At 54.5% G+C, this 19,748-nt stretch overlaps 1 protein-coding gene across 1 annotated transcript in view; it reads right to left on the bottom strand.

The window, feature by feature from the left end:
• The window catches only part of USP34 (ubiquitin specific peptidase 34), a 2,509,780-nt gene that overhangs the window by 81,416 nt on the left and 2,408,616 nt on the right, over positions 1–19,748 (bottom strand). The window lies entirely within an intron of this gene.

The raw sequence follows: 19,748 nt of genomic DNA, 5'->3' as shown, positions 1-19,748 counted from the left end.
AGAATCCTCCCCAGGGGCGAGATCTAGGAATGTATTCCCACAACACAACCGCACGCCGACAGAATGTGTCGCGTGACTCTGTAGCTCTTCGTCCCCCGGATGTGACGTCGACGGAATCCTTAAACTCCTTCTCCGACGTGCTGACATCAGTTTCTTCCGTGACTATTTTCCGCACTTGAAACGCGGAGCCACATATAGAATACTGGCTATTGAACAGTGTGTTAAAACAAAAAACAGTTGTGTGTCAAATAATTTCCGAATCCCTAACCATAATTTAGTATATGAATCCTCTTTCTTTTTTTTTTTACGATGTGGAACACCAAAACAAACCAATTGAGTTCCAAAAGGACTCAGTTCGCAGAGCAGGGAGAATGGGAGGGTTGTTAAGGAATATGTGGCTAGATCCGGTCTCTACCAGATAATGCGTTACTGAAGGTAAGTAACTTACTCATCTGATAGAGACATCTAGCCGCAGATTCCTTACTTTAGAATCAAATACCAAAGCCATACCATCCCCAGAGGAGGGTCTGCAAACTGCAATCATGAAAAATGTCTTACTATGACCTACCCGGTCCAGAACAAGAGAAAAGACTGGAAATGTATAATAATGTAGTGTAGTGAGGATAAAGACACACCTACAGACATTGCTAAGTTAGCATAAGTTGGACGCCATTTTGCCACTTTTGCTCACGTTATTACATGGCCCATTGTTGGTAAACACTTTGCTCGCTCACTTTCACATGAGAACTGTCGGTATTTCATGTATTTGCTTGAACACTCTGCTCCTTGTCTGCACAGCGTGTTCAAGGTAAAAAAACAATGAGCGCTGTTGAATTGCTTTGGTCAGTCTCACGTCCCTAGCCGTAACATAGAACACGGCTGCAACCCTGGAAATTTGGTGCTTTTAATATTGCTGTGCATGCATGTTAACACATTTGGAGAAAACGCTTTCCAGGATAGAAGAGCTGGGCTTGTCCGGAGATGTAAATTCCTGCATCTGAACTTGGAGGTATGGGGTCCCCTGACAAAGCCTGGAGGTCTTCTATAATTATAATAACCTAGCTTCTAGCTCGGGAGGGTCACAAGGCGCTATAGTCCTGTTTCCACTATCATTATAATATGATTTACCCTTTTGTTGTATATGGAATTATAACTATGCGGATTTGTTTGATCCTATGCACTTTGCTGCTAGTACTGGCTCATGTATTGCATTATAGAGTACGTTAGTTAAACTAAACATTTTAAACAATACTTTGAGTCTATTTACTCATGTTGTGGACAAGTACGAGAGTTTGAACGAAAGAGTGTTCTTGTTCCCACGTATCCTGAGAGAGGAGGGAGTAACATGTTCTAGGATGTCTAATCATTAGTAGCTTCGCTGTAGTACGGAGAACGAATGAGACAATGTAGCTAGTCAGATAGGGGATCTGGGCACTGAGGTGGGTATTTTGGGACACCACTACACAAGGAGGTCCTGGTTTTCTACGCATAGTTCTGTATATGTGCAGAATCCCTGCAACATGGCACACCTAACGTTTGGTCTGGTTCTTAGTTGCGAGACGCTTTAGTAGTTCTTGTGCTTGTCCATGATAACCTCGCCTCTGTTTTCAGGTAAACAGCTGTGACGGCATAACCTACCTTTATTGATGTGTTTATAGGTTTTTCTTCAAGCTTGATTCATTAAAAAAGGTTTTATAGTTACTATTGAGTTACTAGCCCATTGCGCTGCCACTCTTTAAGTTGTTCATCTTTTTCTCGATATGGCCAAAGTGGATATTGCTGCACATAGCCGTGGGGCGCTCCATTGTCATTTGACCGCTTCTGGGGTGCCCAACGCGGGTGTCACATCCATTTTTGTGGTAGGAGCTACTGGGGCTCACCCATTTGAGGTTTTTTATTCTTGGGTTACGCTTCCAGCAATGGATAGAGATGATGGCTTATTCCATAAGTACTCTTCCGCTGCGGTCCCTATAGCGTATCGGCCATATACGACTTTGGAGGTTCCGATTCCGGCATAGCACCACCGTGTTTGGTTTAATGGCGCCCTACCTCCACACCGTGACCCCGGTCCGGTTAGGCCCTTTGTCGATTCCGGGGGGCGCTTGGCCAGTTTTGGCCGGGTACACACCACCTCCACTTTATCTAGCAGTCGCTGTAGACGAGTGGCACGTCTTACACTCCTTCTTGATTGAGGTGCACAGGGCTCTAGTACAATACGTCTCACGCAATCTTCAGGTGGGAGCACCTGGGGTTGCTGCGCAACCAGCTGGACCTGCTGGGCTAACTATTAGCCCAGTCATGGTTAATTCGGTTATGTGCAAGCGTCCACAGAATAAAGATGATTTACCTTATTGGCTTGCGGAGAATTTTGACCAGCTGGAAGCAGTTTTTCCAAATACAACTCCTGTGGAGAAACACAGGATTCTTACTATTCGTTTTCAGAAAGACTTAATACCTGAAGTTACTGATTGTGAAAATTGGGGTAAAGTGTTCGCGGCGGTGTATGTGAAATGTTTTGGCACTCCTTCTATGACAGTGCTTCCCTCCGTGATTAAACGTGTTCAGGGTGAACATGGATTGGAGGCGGCAGTGGCGTTAGGGATGCGATTGGCTGGAGTGTTTGACGTAGTTGCTGATCTGATCCTTGTGAATGTCAAGGGAGATGCAGTTAACTTTCAAGTGTCTAATGCTTTGCGCCTTGTGCGGGAGGAGGAGAAACCCCGCAAATTACCAAAAATTATTGCTGAAGCTTATAGGACAATTGGGCGCAATAGTTTGGGCGTTAAGCCTTACGCTAGAATACCTGCGCAACAACGGACACAGGCAGCTCAGTCTGCTAAAGACGACGTCCTAATTTTCCTAAAAAGAATTGGAAAAATAAGCAACAGGTGAAGCAACAAAAGACACAGGGGTCGCGTGCAGCGTCACCGGTTCCCGAACTTTCGGAGCGCACTTATGATTTGCGCGACCGCGTGATAATTAGGTCTCCTGACATGTTTCAGGTTCCTGATCAGCGTTCTCCTCGTTCTTCACAATCAACATCAGGCTCACAAGCCGGTGGAGGGGAATGCCAGGATCGCGGCAGAGGTCGAGGTGCCCCGCAGGGACGAGAACAATTTCGCCTGACTGAAGGCAAAGGGAAACAAGACTATTTTCCTAGTCAGCGCCCGTCTTTTCAGAAAAATAAAGTTGCCGCTTTAACAGCGAGATATGCCACAGACGGTGAGAACCCAGCTCCTGAACTTAACATGGGCAGTAACTCTGCATATACAGTGCAGCGGAAGTTACCATAGTGCGGCAAGCACTGCGTCCATTTCTGGAGGCGACAGCAACTGAAACTTTCATCACAGTTGAAGCACGAGTTACATACCTTCGATAACGATGTATCTAGTAGAGACGATTGTAGGAGAGTAGGGTCTGCTTTCTATGTTCACCCCCACTTTTTGCTTTTGCTTTACTGGTTTTCGACTTAGATGTGGCTGTGGGCCTGCTAATCAGACCCACAGCCCTGCTGTTCTCTCTCTAAATTAATACTATGTACTTTAGGTGCATAACCCAATGGGATAGGATCACCTTATTGGCCCCTATACAGTGTACCTTAGGTACCCAGGGCATAGGTGTACCCTAGGCCTAACAGGGGCTGCAGCATGTATTATTCCACCCCTGGCCTGGCCTTCCATTATAACACAACTGGCTGATCACTCAGCTGGGGCAAGGTCGTGTAATCACCCCTTGCTTAGGTGTAGTATTCCTATACCTACCTTATATATAGACACATGTGTACCCATCAGCCACTCCTATGGCACGCCTTAACAATCCTGCAGGCAGAGTGCTTGGTAACATGTGAGATGGTGCTCTAGCATGAGCTGAGCCTGTCTGCAGCTTTCGGAACCATGTCCTTATAGCTGTTCTATGATATAGCCTACCATATACTCTTAAAGTGCCTTATAATCTTAAACGGTTATGGTAACTATGGTTTGGCTTTATCAAAACATGTCGTGTAAGGTGTCTAACACTTTGGAATAATACTCCCATCCCATTTCTGGTGATGAGGATATTATCCCTCCCTTGTAGAGGGAGAAGACATGTTGAAACCTACTTACCCGGTTAAAGTTAACCAGAGCCCCAGCATCACAAAATGGATGCCGCTGCCACGACACAAGTCTGACCTCCTGCTGCTGGGAGTGATCCCGGCATGGGAGGCTTGGACAATAGGTTTCCTGCCTTGGGAGGTGCGAGCACCACCCCAGACAGGCCTTAGTGTATTGGGGCAGGGAGGGATGAAAGAAACTAGACACTGCCTGGGGCACACAAGGTGTCCCGTGCATAGCCCAGTTCAAACCGGTGCTGGGGCACTCCAGCTCCAGTCCTGGCGCGAAACTGGACAAAGGGAAGGGGGTGTAACCAGCCCCCTCCCAGGTCCCACCCATAAGGCGTGACCTAGCAGGCAACCCAGTCCCCCAGATCAGTATAAGTGTGGTAGCTGGGCCCCAGTAGATTAGATTATCCTGAACCTGCAACTTGAACAGAAACTCTGGACCTTCGACATTCGACGAAAGAAGAAGACTGAAGAATCTCCCTTGTGGCCAAGGAGTGGTCACCCTGTGCGAACAGGCACCATCAAGAGACTTACCCTTTGCTTTGCTGAAGTTCTACGAGGGACCGACTGCAGAGCCTGACCAGAGCCTTGACTTCCAGACTTCTCCGACCCTGATCCACATCCACAGCCGAGCTGAGATCCGTGGAGGCGACGAGAGACGTGGGACCGGCTACCTGGGAAAAGTGGCGAGTATCTTCCAGCGCAGCTTCTGAGGCACCCTCGAGGTTGTGCACCGGGGATTGAGAAGCCCCAACCCCAAGCACCATCTGCACCGAAGATCAGCCCGCCACACTCCACGAGTCCTGCGTGGGGCCCTTCTGCATTTTTCTGCTTGCCGCGTCTGTCCGGTTGCTTGCCCGTTGGCTAGTAACCTTTGCGACGACACACCTTCAATTTTCCACTGCTGGTTTGGCTCCTCCAGACTGGCTCCTGCACCTCTGTAAAAGAGAAGCACCCCAGACCTTCCTGGTCTGCACCAGAAGCAAGTCCTCCATTCTTCGTGGGTTCCGCTTGCCAAGGCTTGGTGAGTCCTAGTTCGACTTCTACGCCGCCGACAGCACGAGCCTTCGTGGGACAGCTCGCCTCCTGGTCCTGGTCGTCCTCGACGTCTCTTGGTACCCGTGGCTGCTGCGACAAGCTTCACCTCTTCAGCTGCAATCTCCCGACATCGCCTGGTACATTCCTGGTTCCACGTGGTCACTGGCTAGTGACACAGACTCTGTCCCTTCTGCTTGCAGGTATCCTTCCTTCTTGATCCCGGCCTTGGGATCCACCGGACACTCTTCACTGACTGCCTGTCAGCATCTTTCCTTCAGGCATCCTTAGGAGTCGACGACGAAACCCGACGCAAGTTCACACCTATGCACCCGCATCCCGTGGGCTAGGTAACTTGGGTACTCCGGTGCTCATCAGGGTATTGACTACCCTAGTGTCTAGTTCTCAAGTCTCGACTTCCTAGCTACTCCAGAAGTGTCCTAAATCTTATTAATTCTAAACTGTACTATTTCTATCGATTATACGCATTACGCGTGAGTGTTTCCACTCTGCACCTGAATCCCATGGGCCTCCCACTTCCTAACCTTGGGTAGTATAGTGTAGCCCCAGCGATTCCCTAGGCCTATCCTATTTCCGTGACAGTTGTCCTTATACCACTTACTTAGTATATGGTTTGCGTGGCCCCTAGGGCCTAACTGTATTACTTACCTGTGTGACTTAATGTATGCTTGAATAAGACTGTGTTGTACTTACCTCGAATCTCATAAAGAGTGCTGAGGGTTTGACTGGAATAAATACACTTTATTTTATATATATATCTGTTGTGGTGTCCTTTCATTTGGTATTCAAGGGGTTACAAATGGTGTAACAGCTGGCTTCACATGCCATCCAGAGTTTAGCCTAAGACTGCTCTTGTCCATGCTACCACTAGGATAGCTGGTCTATAAGGTTGACTTTACAACCAATCATCATACGGGTTGTTTGGACTGATACAAGGTGTACACTAGAATTAGTGACATCATTTATCAGGCCAACTTCTCACAACGATTCTAGCCACAGATTCCTTCACGTAGAGTTATCCCCAGGCGTGAGACTGGATCCGGAAACGTTTTTGCCACAGCATCCCTGCACGCTGGGGGCGGGGCGACATCACGTGACTCCGCCCCGGTGTCGTCCGCGTACGGGACGTCAGCGAGGTCACATAAGACCCGCCCCGGCGCGCCTACGTCAGTTTTCTTCAGAGAACTTTTCCGCACCACAATGCGGAATCACCAGATAAACTGTGGAAGCATGGGAACAGTGTGCGAAGAGCAGAAAAATGGAAAGAAACGGTGACTAACAGCACCACCAGAGTAGTGCCAACACCGCAGAACCCAAGGGCAGGGAAAGAAGAAAGAAGAAGAACAAGCAGTACCCTGCGCAGTCACCCTGCCAGCACATAGACAACCCCACATCCCTGTGCCCCGGAGGCAAAGAACAAGCGTAAAAGTCATGGCACACGTAGTAAACCCACCCCCCCCATCCTGAGCAGAGAATGGGACCAGTCCCAAGACAGAGACAACAAACTTCCAAGGCACCCCAACCTAGAGGGCAACCACCCACAAGGAACAAGGGCAAGACATGGCCAGATGACCCTTAATCAGAGGATAGCAATTGAAGGGAGGGAGGGGAGGGAGGACAGGGATAGAAAGCAATCCCCCCAAACCTGGAGTAGCCAGAGTAGCAGGGCACCGGAGCACCGGAACCCTATCCTCCAAAGAACCAAAGGAGGAATAAACCGCCCCCACATGGAGCCACCCGTCAAGAACAAGGAAGGCACTCACAGGAGACACAGCCCCCCACCGGGTGGCGATTACCGAAGACCAACCCAAGGGTCCTCGCAGAATAGGGGAGGAAGGGCAGGCCGTGAAGAAATCTGCGGCTAGAATCGTATCTACCAGATACATCGTTACCGAAGGTAAGTAACTCGTACATCTGATAGAGACTACTAGCCGCAGATTCCTTCACGTAGAATAGATACCCTAGCAATACCCACAGGGAAGGAGGGTCTGTGAAAGCACCCAACCAGCCAAGGCAGAACAGGGGGCCCCACAGGGGACCAGATCTGTGGACCAGGCAGAACCTCGCCCCTGCCAGGCCAAGGGAACCCCACCAGCAGAACCCCACCTACCCCAAGGGGATGTAGGAGGAAAAGAAGGCTGAAGAGGCTCGCACACTCACAGCAGAGGAACCAAGGGCAAGGGCTGAGAGGCCGAAGAACCCCACTCACCCACAAGGCAACATAGCTTCCGCCGAATGCAAGAACAGGAAGAAGGAAGAAGAAGAAGCATAGAGAGCCCAAGGAAACTAGGGAGAAGCAGGCGAGCCCACTCCAGATGGAGAGCAGCCTGTCAGCCTGTACAACACCGGCAGTCAAGGCCAGAAGCAAGAAGGAAAGCTCGAGGCCACACGAAGGCAGAGGAGGCGACATCTGGCAAGGGAAAACACAGGAACATCCCAGACAGCAGAATAGGGCATGGAGAGGAGGAGAGGACCGGGCCACCACTACGAGTGGCCGCGCACCTGACCTCAGAAAGCAAAAGCAACCTACTTAAACACCATGGAGAACAGGTATCCAAAGGCAACCAGAACCCTCCGGCAGAGTGCAAGCCAAATGACAGCTAGACCTACCCCACATAGGGCACGTTGAGTCCCAAGATATGGGAACCCTCTTTGGAAGAACTTCCGCAGCAGAGGAAGAAACAAAAGAACCACGGGGGAAAAAACACCCCCGCTGTAGGCTTGACAAGTAGCCCAAGCAAGGCAGAAGGCCCAATCTCAGGGCCAAGTCTGCACAACAACACCTGCAGAAGTCACACACAACAACAAAAGGGCCGTCCAGCAGCCAACAATGCCAAAGTCCCAAGGAAGGACGTATACGGCCAGAAAAACATACTCCATAACCATAATAGCCGGCCTAAAAAACGGGCCAGAAGCAACCCTAACTCAGAAGTCACGGAGGAGGAGGACGGAGCCCTGCCAAGAACTTCTGGATGGCGGAGTCGAACGGGGCATGGAACAGACTGCCATCGAATGGGAGATCAATGAGCCTCTCCCGAATATTCTCGGGGAAGACACCGTCCCGAAGCCAAGCATGGCGACGGAGAGCGACCGAGGAAGCCATGGCCCAGCCCAGCGCCTCAGAGATGTCCAGAGCGGAGCGGGGAATAAACGCCGCAAGCTCCCGGCCATCCAAGGCATGATGCCGCAAATCCACCTGAGCAGACTCCTGGAACGCTGCAGACCCCAGAGACTCAGCCGAGTCCCACAAACAGGAGGAGGCCTGAGCCAGCACACACAAGGTGTTAAGGGCCCGCAGGGCCGCGGTGGTCGAGGCGAAAATATTGTGTCCCCAAGTGTCCAGCCAGCGGGCCACTCTGGACGGTGGAGCCAACAGGGGCGGCAGGGAGGAAAAAGCAGTCCGCAAAAGGGGGCTGGCGGCTGAGGGGTGGATGGACAGACATGCCAGGTCATGCAGCGTCGGAAGGTGCCGATGCAGAAGGTGCGGAGGCACCGGGTCCCCGGAGGCAGGATGCATCCAAGCCCCCGTCAAGGCAGAAAGGAACGAACCTTCAAAGGGGAGCAAGAGTTCCCTCCCACCAGAGCCCTGGTGAAGGACCTCCAACAGATGGTCCGCCGGAAAGTGAGCCACCGGGTCACCCATGCGGAGCACGCCCACAGCCGTGGACACCGCATGAGCGAAGGCCTCACCCGTAGGGCCCCGCGGTGGAGAAAGCAGCTCCTTCGTGGGCGATGGCTGCAAACTAAGGCGGCCGTCCCCGACGCCAAGCGGGGCGGGCAAGGGCCAGACCTGGAAGTTAGGAGGAGCCGAAAATGAGGGACCTGCCGCTCCTCTGACGGACACCTCTGCCTCAGGAAGGGCGGGAAGCCGCCCTTCGATGCCAGTGAAAAGGTCACCACATGGCGACCAGTCTCCGGGGAGGATGTTACCAGTATGCAACCTGCCTCCGGAGAAGGAGCGTCCGAAGACGAATCCACAGTACGACCTCTGCGCGGATCCGTAGAGTCTGCTGCTTGAGGTAGGCCACCGGCGCCATCCTGCGTCGCCGGGCAAGGGACCTCCTAGTCGCCCCGCACCGGAGACCGGAGCGGGGACCGGAGTAGAGCTGGAGCCGCACCAACCGGAGACCGCGCCGGCCCAACCCCCGCCGAGGCAACCACCTGCGTGGGGGAACAGGATGGGCCCGGGGAGGGGCCCTAAGCCCTCCGCCGGCCGCGGCCCAGAAGGAGGCGAAGCTCGCCCGGCAACACTTGTGGTGGCGCCTGGGACGATACAACCTCCGACTTGCCCTCCAATGAGGCAGCCGCCTGGGAGGTGGTACGAGAAGGGCCCGGAGAGGGACGAGGGGTCCGCCCTCGGCCTCGACCCGGAGCGAGGAGTGTTCACCGACCCCTGTGGCTCGCACGGTCCAGCTGCTGCTGGCGCCGTAGCGGCGTCACCTCGGCCTTAGACAGGACCACCCTGCCAAGGGGCCGAGAGGGGCTCGGGGATGCGACCCGAGCCCCGGCGAACTCCCGCGCCACCACAGGGACCTCCGCAGGAGTTTGCGGTGAGGCAGAGACGCCGTGGCCTGAAGGAGGTGCCCCAGAGGAACCGAACCCCGACAGCACCACATTCTCCAAGCCTGGATCCGACCGGGTCGGCGCTGGGGCCGGAGCCACCGGCGGCACCGCAGAGGGCCCTGCGCAGAGCGAAGGATCCGCCAACGCCCCAGGAGGGGAAGGAGGAGGAGATGCTAGCGAGGCCTGCAAAGCCGCCACGTAAGTCTCCATCTGGACTCTTGATGCTCCAGCACCGGGAAACGGTGGGTAGGACGACACGCAGGCCACATCACCTGCGGAGAGTCCACGCCCCCAGTAGGCCGGAAACCAGCCCCCGTGGACGAACTGCGACACTTACCCATCGGGGATCGACGCTCACGTGACATCGGAGAAAGGCGAGGACGAGGACCACGGCCGGACCTGAAGCCGTCTGCCGAAGCAGACCGAGGGGATAACGTCGACCTGGAGACGCGCGCCGAGAGAAGTTTCATTCGGCGCTCCCGCCGCGACTTCGGCTTCAAATTCTGGCACGCCGCACAATCCGCGGTGTCGTGATCCTCCCCCAAACACCACATGCAAATGAGGTGAGTGTCTGTCGCCGACATAAGACTCCCACGAAACGTGCAAGTTTTGAAACCTGAAGGGATTCAGACACACTGTTCCACCAAAAAGAATGGAAGAAAGGGTCCTGAAACAGGCCTGTAGCAAGGAACGGATCCGCGTTGCACGCGGAAAAGGAAAAAACTGACGTAGGCGCGCCGGGGCAGGTCTTATGTGACCTCGCTGACGTCACGTACGCGGACGACGCCTGGGCGGAGTTGCGTGATGTCGCCCCACCCCAGGCGCGCAGGGAAGCTGTGGCAAAAAGTTTCCCGATCCAGTCTCATGCCTGGGGATAATTCTACGTGAAGGAATCTGTGGCTAGTAGTCTCTATTAGATGTAGAATTCTCCCCAGGCGTGAGACTGGACCCGGAAAACTTTCTTGCCCAGCATCTCTGCGTACCGGGGGGCTGTTCATCGGGACTCTGCCCCGATGACCTCCGCGGGCGTGACGTCAGCGAGGTCACATATGCCCCACCCCGGCGCGCTGACGTCAGTTTGCTTCGGAGAACTTTTCCGCGCCACAACGCGGAGCTATCACAACAAAATTGAGGAGAGCATGGGAACAGTGTGCGAAAAAACCAAAGAAACAAAAGGAGAGAGAAAAATGGTGAGGAACAGCTCTAGGTGGCACCGAGGCGCCAGGAGGCTACACAGGAAAGCCAAAGCAGGAAAACCACCTCTGAGGAACAACTGTGCAAGCCAGGCGATAGCACCAGTGAGCACCAAAGTACCAGAAGGCCACATCAGTAAAGCTACAGCAGGGAAAGCGTAAAGCACCCCTCCGTGGAACCACCGTTCAAGCCGAGGCGATAGCCAGGCAGAAGGCACAAGCAGTGCAAGGAGCTGTAAGAGAAAAAGAGAGCAAGAGACTGCAACCACAGACCACACAGCAAAGGGCCACAAACCCGGAACAGAGGAGCAACAGCGATCCACCCCCAGACTACACAGTCAACGAAGGACAGAGCCTCTGAAAAGAGCAGGAGGCCAAGGACAGGCAAAAGAACCCCCAGCGTAGAAGACCGCAAGGGGATCAGAAATTGTAACAACAAAGGGAAAAAGAGCAAAAGCAGGCCCCTACACTGGAGATAACCCAGCTGGTGGGAAGCCTGACAGACAGAAGATGAAAGGACCCCCACATAAGACAAACCACCCAGAGGGAGGCGAGCGCAGAAAACCAAGCTGAGGGTCCTCGCAGAACGGGGAGGAAGGGCGGGTTGTGAAGGAATCTGCGGTTAGAATCATCTCTACCAGATACATCGTTACCGAAGCACACATTACTACTTGTGTAACTGTAGGAGAGTAGGGTCTGCTTTCTATGTTCACCCCCACTTTTTGCTTTTGCTTCACTGGTTTTCGACTTAGATGTGGCTGTGGGCCTGCTAATCAGACCCACAGCCCAGCTGTTCTCTCTCTAAATTCCTACTATGTACTTTAGGTGCATAACCCAATTGGTAAGGATCACCTTATTGGCACCTGTATAGTGTACCCTAGGTACCCAGGGCATAGGTGTACCCTAGGCCTACCAGGGGCTGCAGCATGTATTATGCCACCCCTGGCCTGGCCTTCCATTATGACACAACTGGCTGATCACTCAGCTGGGGCAAGGTCGTGTAATCACCCCTTGCTTAGGTGTAGTATGCCTATACATACCTTATATATAGACACATGAGTACCTATCAGCCACTCCTATGGCAGGCCTTAACAATCCTGGAGGCAGAGTGCTTGGTAACATGTGAGATGGTGCTCTAGCATGAGCTGAGCCTGTCTGCAGCTTTCGGAACCATGTCCTTATAGCTGTTCTATGATATAGCCTACCATATACTCTTAAAGTGCCTTATAATCTTAAACGGTTATGGTAACTATGGTTTGGCTTTATCAAAACATGTCGTGTAAGGTGTCTAACACTTTGGAATAATACCCCCATCCCATTTCTGGGGATGAGGATATTATCCCTCCCTTCTAGAGGGAGAAGACATGTTGAAACCTACTTACCCGGTTAAAGTTAACCAGAGCCCCAGCATCACAAAATGGATGCTGCTGCCACAGACACAAGTCTGACCTCCTGCTGCTGGGAGTGATCCCGGCATGGGAGGCTTGGACAATAGGTTTCCTGCCTTGGGAGGTGCGAGCACCACCCCAGACAGGCCTTAGTGTATTGGGGCAGGGAGGGATGAAAGAAACTAGACACTGCCTGGGGCACACAAGGTGTCCCGTGCATAGCCCAGTTCAAACCGGTGCTGGGGCACTCCAGCTCCAGTCCTGGCGCGAAACTGGACAAAGGGAAGGGGGTGTAACCAGCCCCCTCCCAGGTCCCACCCATAAGGCGTGACCTAGCAGGCAACCCAGTCCCCCAGATCAGTATAAGTGTGGTAGCTGGGCCCCAGTAGATTAGATTATCCTGAACCTGCAACTTGAACAGAAACTCTGGACCTTCGACATTCGACGAAAGAAGAAGACTGAAGAATCTCCCTTGTGGCCAAGGAGTGGTCACCCTGTGCGAACAGGCACCATCAAGAGACTTACCCTTTGCTTTGCTGAAGTTCTACGAGGGACCGACTGCAGAGCCTGACCAGAGCCTTGACTTCCAGACTTCTCCGACCCTGATCCACATCCACAGCCGAGCTGAGATCCGTGGAGGCGACGAGAGACGTGGGACCGGCTACCTGGGAAAAGTGGCGAGTATCTTCCAGCGCAGCTTCTGAGGCACCCTCGAGGTTGTGCACCGGGGATTGAGAAGCCCCAACCCCAAGCACCATCTGCACCGAAGATCAGCCCGCCACACTCCACGAGTCCTGCGTGGGGCCCTTCTGCATTTTTCTGCTTGCCGCGTCTGTCCGGTTGCTTGCCCGTTGGCTAGTAACCTTTGCGACGACACACCTTCAATTTTCCACTGCTGGTTTGGCTCCTCCAGACTGGCTCCTGCACCTCTGTAAAAGAGAAGCACCCCAGACCTTCCTGGTCTGCACCAGAAGCAAGTCCTCCATTCTTCGTGGGTTCCGCTTGCCAAGGCTTGGTGAGTCCTAGTTCGACTTCTACGCCGCCGACAGCACGAGCCTTCGTGGGACAGCTCGCCTCCTGGTCCTGGTCGTCCTCGACGTCTCTTGGTACCCGTGGCTGCTGCGACAAGCTTCACCTCTTCAGCTGCAATCTCCCGACATCGCCTGGTACATTCCTGGTTCCACGTGGTCACTGGCTAGTGACACAGACTCTGTCCCTTCTGCTTGCAGGTATCCTTCCTTCTTGATCCCGGCCTTGGGATCCACCGGACACTCTTCACTGACTGCCTGTCAGCATCTTTCCTTCAGGCATCCTTAGGAGTCGACGACGAAACCCGACGCAAGTTCACACCTATGCACCCGCATCCCGTGGGCTAGGTAACTTGGGTACTCCGGTGCTCATCAGGGTATTGACTACCCTAGTGTCTAGTTCTCAAGTCTCGACTTCCTAGCTACTCCAGAAGTGTCCTAAATCTTATTAATTCTAAACTGTACTATTTCTATCGATTATACGCATTACGCGTGAGTGTTTCCACTCTGCACCTGAATCCCATGGGCCTCCCACTTCCTAACCTTGGGTAGTATAGTGTAGCCCCAGCGATTCCCTAGGCCTATCCTATTTCCGTGACAGTTGTCCTTATACCACTTACTTAGTATATGGTTTGCGTGGCCCCTAGGGCCTAACTGTATTACTTACCTGTGTGACTTAATGTATGCTTGAATAAGACTGTGTTGTACTTACCTCGAATCTCATAAAGAGTGCTGAGGGTTTGACTGGAATAAATACACTTTATTTTATATATATATCTGTTGTGGTGTCCTTTCATTTGGTATTCAAGGGGTTACAAATGGTGTAACAGCTGGCTTCACATGCCATCCAGAGTTTAGCCTAAGACTGCTCTTGTCCATGCTACCACTAGGATAGCTGGTCTATAAGGTTGACTTTACAACCAATCATCATACGGGTTGTTTGGACTGATACAAGGTGTACACTAGAATTAGTGACATCATTTATCAGGCCAACTTCTCACAACGATTCTAGCCACAGATTCCTTCACGTAGAGTTATCCCCAGGCGTGAGACTGGATCCGGAAACGTTTTTGCCACAGCATCCCTGCACGCTGGGGGCGGGGCGACATCACGTGACTCCGCCCCGGTGTCGTCCGCGTACGGGACGTCAGCGAGGTCACATAAGACCCGCCCCGGCGCGCCTACGTCAGTTTTCTTCAGAGAACTTTTCCGCACCACAATGCGGAATCACCAGATAAACTGTGGAAGCATGGGAACAGTGTGCGAAGAGCAGAAAAATGGAAAGAAACGGTGACTAACAGCACCACCAGAGTAGTGCCAACACCGCAGAACCCAAGGGCAGGGAAAGAAGAAAGAAGAAGAACAAGCAGTACCCTGCGCAGTCACCCTGCCAGCACATAGACAACCCCACATCCCTGTGCCCCGGAGGCAAAGAACAAGCGTAAAAGTCATGGCACACGTAGTAAACCCACCCCCCCCATCCTGAGCAGAGAATGGGACCAGTCCCAAGACAGAGACAACAAACTTCCAAGGCACCCCAACCTAGAGGGCAACCACCCACAAGGAACAAGGGCAAGACATGGCCAGATGACCCTTAATCAGAGGATAGCAATTGAAGGGAGGGAGGGGAGGGAGGACAGGGATAGAAAGCAATCCCCCCAAACCTGGAGTAGCCAGAGTAGCAGGGCACCGGAGCACCGGAACCCTATCCTCCAAAGAACCAAAGGAGGAATAAACCGCCCCCACATGGAGCCACCCGTCAAGAACAAGGAAGGCACTCACAGGAGACACAGCCCCCCACCGGGTGGCGATTACCGAAGACCAACCCAAGGGTCCTCGCAGAATAGGGGAGGAAGGGCAGGCCGTGAAGAAATCTGCGGCTAGAATCGTATCTACCAGATACATCGTTACCGAAGGTAAGTAACTCGTACATCTGATAGAGACTACTAGCCGCAGATTCCTTCACGTAGAATAGATACCCTAGCAATACCCACAGGGAAGGAGGGTCTGTGAAAGCACCCAACCAGCCAAGGCAGAACAGGGGGCCCCACAGGGGACCAGATCTGTGGACCAGGCAGAACCTCGCCCCTGCCAGGCCAAGGGAACCCCACCAGCAGAACCCCACCTACCCCAAGGGGATGTAGGAGGAAAAGAAGGCTGAAGAGGCTCGCACACTCACAGCAGAGGAACCAAGGGCAAGGGCTGAGAGGCCGAAGAACCCCACTCACCCACAAGGCAACATAGCTTCCGCCGAATGCAAGAACAGGAAGAAGGAAGAAGAAGAAGCATAGAGAGCCCAAGGAAACTAGGGAGAAGCAGGCGAGCCCACTCCAGATGGAGAGCAGCCTGTCAGCCTGTACAACACCGGCAGTCAAGGCCAGAAGCAAGAAGGAAAGCTCGAGGCCACACGAAGGCAGAGGAGGCGACATCTGGCAAGGGAAAACACAGGAACATCCCAGACAGCAGAATAGGGCATGGAGAGGAGGAGAGGACCGGGCCACCACTACGAGTGGCCGCGCACCTGACCTCAGAAAGCAAAAGCAACCTACTTAAACACCATGGAGAACAGGTATCCAAAGGCAACCAGAACCCTCCGGCAGAGTGCAAGCCAAATGACAGCTAGACCTACCCCACATAGGGCACGTTGAGTCCCAAGATATGGGAACCCTCTTTGGAAGAACTTCCGCAGCAGAGGAAGAAACAAAAGAACCACGGGGGAAAAAACACCCCCGCTGTAGGCTTGACAAGTAGCCCAAGCAAGGCAGAAGGCCCAATCTCAGGGCCAAGTCTGCACAACAACACCTGCAGAAGTCACACACAACAACAAAAGGGCCGTCCAGCAGCCAACAATGCCAAAGTCCCAAGGAAGGACGTATACGGCCAGAAAAACATACTCCATAACCATAATAGCCGGCCTAAAAAACGGGCCAGAAGCAACCCTAACTCAGAAGTCACGGAGGAGGAGGACGGAGCCCTGCCAAGAACTTCTGGATGGCGGAGTCGAACGGGGCATGGAACAGACTGCCATCGAATGGGAGATCAATGAGCCTCTCCCGAATATTCTCGGGGAAGACACCGTCCCGAAGCCAAGCATGGCGACGGAGAGCGACCGAGGAAGCCATGGCCCGGCCCAGCGCCTCAGAGATGTCCAGAGCGGAGCGGGGAATAAACGCCGCAAGCTCCCGGCCATCCAAGGCATGATGCCGCAAATCCACCTGAGCAGACTCCTGGAACGCTGCAGACCCCAGAGACTCAGCCGAGTCCCACAAACAGGAGGAGGCCCGAGCCAGCACACACAAGGTGTTAAGGGCCCGCAGGGCCGCGGTGGTCGAGGCGAAAATATTGTGTCCCCAAGTGTCCAGCCAGCGGGCCACTCTGGACGGTGGAGCCAACAGGGGCGGCAGGGAGGAAAAAGCAGTCCGCAAAAGGGGGCTGGCGGCTGAGGGGTGGATGGACAGACATGCCAGGTCATGCAGCGTCGGAAGGTGCCGATGCAGAAGGTGCGGAGGCACCGGGTCCCCGGAGGCAGGATGCATCCAAGCCCCCGTCAAGGCAGAAAGGAACGAACCTTCAGAGCCCTGGTGAAGGACCTCCAACAGATGGTCCGCCGGAAAGTGAGCCACCGGGTCACCCATGCGGAGCACGCCCACAGCCGTGGACACCGCATGAGCGAAGGCCTCACCCGTAGGGCCCCGCGGTGGAGAAAGCAGCTCCTTCGTGGGCGATGGCTGCAAACTAAGGCGGCCGTCCCCGACGCCAAGCGGGGCGGGCAAGGGCCAGACCTGGAAGTTAGGAGGAGCCGAAAATGAGGGACCTGCCGCTCCTCTGACGGACACCTCTGCCTCAGGAAGGGCGGGAAGCCGCCCTTCGATGCCAGTGAAAAGGTCACCACATGGCGACCAGTCTCCGGGGAGGATGTTACCAGTATGCAACCTGCCTCCGGAGAAGGAGCGTCCGAAGACGAATCCACAGTACGACCTCTGCGCGGATCCGTAGAGTCTGCTGCTTGAGGTAGGCCACCGGCGCCATCCTGCGTCGCCGGGCAAGGGACCTCCTAGTCGCCCCGCACCGGAGACCGGAGCGGGGACCGGAGTAGAGCTGGAGCCGCACCAACCGGAGACCGCGCCGGCCCAACCCCCGCCGAGGCAACCACCTGCGTGGGGGAACAGGATGGGCCCGGGGAGGGGCCCTAAGCCCTCCGCCGGCCGCGGCCCAGAAGGAGGCGAAGCTCGCCCGGCAACACTTGTGGTGGCGCCTGGGACGATACAACCTCCGACTTGCCCTCCAATGAGGCAGCCGCCTGGGAGGTGGTACGAGACGGGCCCGGAGAGGGACGAGGGGTCCGCCCTCGGCCTCGACCCGGAGCGAGGAGTGTTCACCGACCCCTGTGGCTCGCACGGTCCAGCTGCTGCTGGCGCCGTAGCGGCGTCACCTCGGCCTTAGACAGGACCACCCTGCCAAGGGGCCGAGAGGGGCTCGGGGATGCGACCCGAGCCCCGGCGAACTCCCGCGCCACCACAGGGACCTCCGCAGGAGTTTGCGGTGAGGCAGAGACGCCGTGGCCTGAAGGAGGTGCCCCAGAGGAACCGAACCCCGACAGCACCACATTCTCCAAGCCTGGATCCGACCGGGTCGGCGCTGGGGCCGGAGCCACCGGCGGCACCGCAGAGGGCCCTGCGCAGAGCGAAGGATCCGCCAACGCCCCAGGAGGGGAAGGAGGAGGAGATGCTAGCGAGGCCTGCAAAGCCGCCACGTAAGTCTCCATCTGGACTCTTGATGCTCCAGCACCGGGAAACGGTGGGTAGGACGACACGCAGGCCACATCACCTGCGGAGAGTCCACGCCCCCAGTAGGCCGGAAACCAGCCCCCGTGGACGAACTGCGACACTTACCCATCGGGGATCGACGCTCACGTGACATCGGAGAAAGGCGAGGACGAGGACCACGGCCGGACCTGAAGCCGTCTGCCGAAGCAGACCGAGGGGATAACGTCGACCTGGAGACGCGCGCCGAGAGAAGTTTCATTCGGCGCTCCCGCCGCGACTTCGGCTTCAAATTCTGGCACGCCGCACAATCCGCGGTGTCGTGATCCTCCCCCAAACACCACATGCAAATGAGGTGAGTGTCTGTCGCCGACATAAGACTCCCACGAAACGTGCAAGTTTTGAAACCTGAAGGGATTCAGACACACTGTTCCACCAAAAAGAATGGAAGAAAGGGTCCTGAAACAGGCCTGTAGCAAGGAACGGATCCGCGTTGCACGCGGAAAAGGAAAAAACTGACGTAGGCGCGCCGGGGCAGGTCTTATGTGACCTCGCTGACGTCACGTACGCGGACGACGCCTGGGCGGAGTTGCGTGATGTCGCCCCACCCCAGGCGCGCAGGGAAGCTGTGGCAAAAAGTTTCCCGATCCAGTCTCATGCCTGGGGATAATTCTACGTGAAGGAATCTGTGGCTAGTAGTCTCTATTAGATGTAGAATTCTCCCCAGGCGTGAGACTGGACCCGGAAAACTTTCTTGCCCAGCATCTCTGCGTACCGGGGGGCTGTTCATCGGGACTCTGCCCCGATGACCTCCGCGGGCGTGACGTCAGCGAGGTCACATATGCCCCACCCCGGCGCGCTGACGTCAGTTTGCTTCGGAGAACTTTTCCGCGCCACAACGCGGAGCTATCACAACAAAATTGAGGAGAGCATGGGAACAGTGTGCGAAAAAACCAAAGAAACAAAAGGAGAGAGAAAAATGGTGAGGAACAGCTCTAGGTGGCACCGAGGCGCCAGGAGGCTACACAGGAAAGCCAAAGCAGGAAAACCACCTCTGAGGAACAACTGTGCAAGCCAGGCGATAGCACCAGTGAGCACCAAAGTACCAGAAGGCCACATCAGTAAAGCTACAGCAGGGAAAGCGTAAAGCACCCCTCCGTGGAACCACCGTTCAAGCCGAGGCGATAGCCAGGCAGAAGGCACAAGCAGTGCAAGGAGCTGTAAGAGAAAAAGAGAGCAAGAGACTGCAACCACAGACCACACAGCAAAGGGCCACAAACCCGGAACAGAGGAGCAACAGCGATCCACCCCCAGACTACACAGTCAACGAAGGACAGAGCCTCTGAAAAGAGCAGGAGGCCAAGGACAGGCAAAAGAACCCCCAGCGTAGAAGACCGCAAGGGGATCAGAAATTGTAACAACAAAGGGAAAAAGAGCAAAAGCAGGCCCCTACACTGGAGATAACCCAGCTGGTGGGAAGCCTGACAGACAGAAGATGAAAGGACCCCCACATAAGACAAACCACCCAGAGGGAGGCGAGCGCAGAAAACCAAGCTGAGGGTCCTCGCAGAACGGGGAGGAAGGGCGGGTTGTGAAGGAATCTGCGGTTAGAATCATCTCTACCAGATACATCGTTACCGAAGCACACATTACTACTT

Source organism: Triturus cristatus, chromosome 6 (assembly GCF_964204655.1).
Source record: "Triturus cristatus chromosome 6, aTriCri1.1, whole genome shotgun sequence".
NCBI classification, from domain to species: domain Eukaryota; kingdom Metazoa; phylum Chordata; class Amphibia; order Caudata; family Salamandridae; genus Triturus; species Triturus cristatus.
Note: the sequence above shows the minus strand (reverse complement) of the source record. Positions and strands in the feature narration are given on the sequence as shown.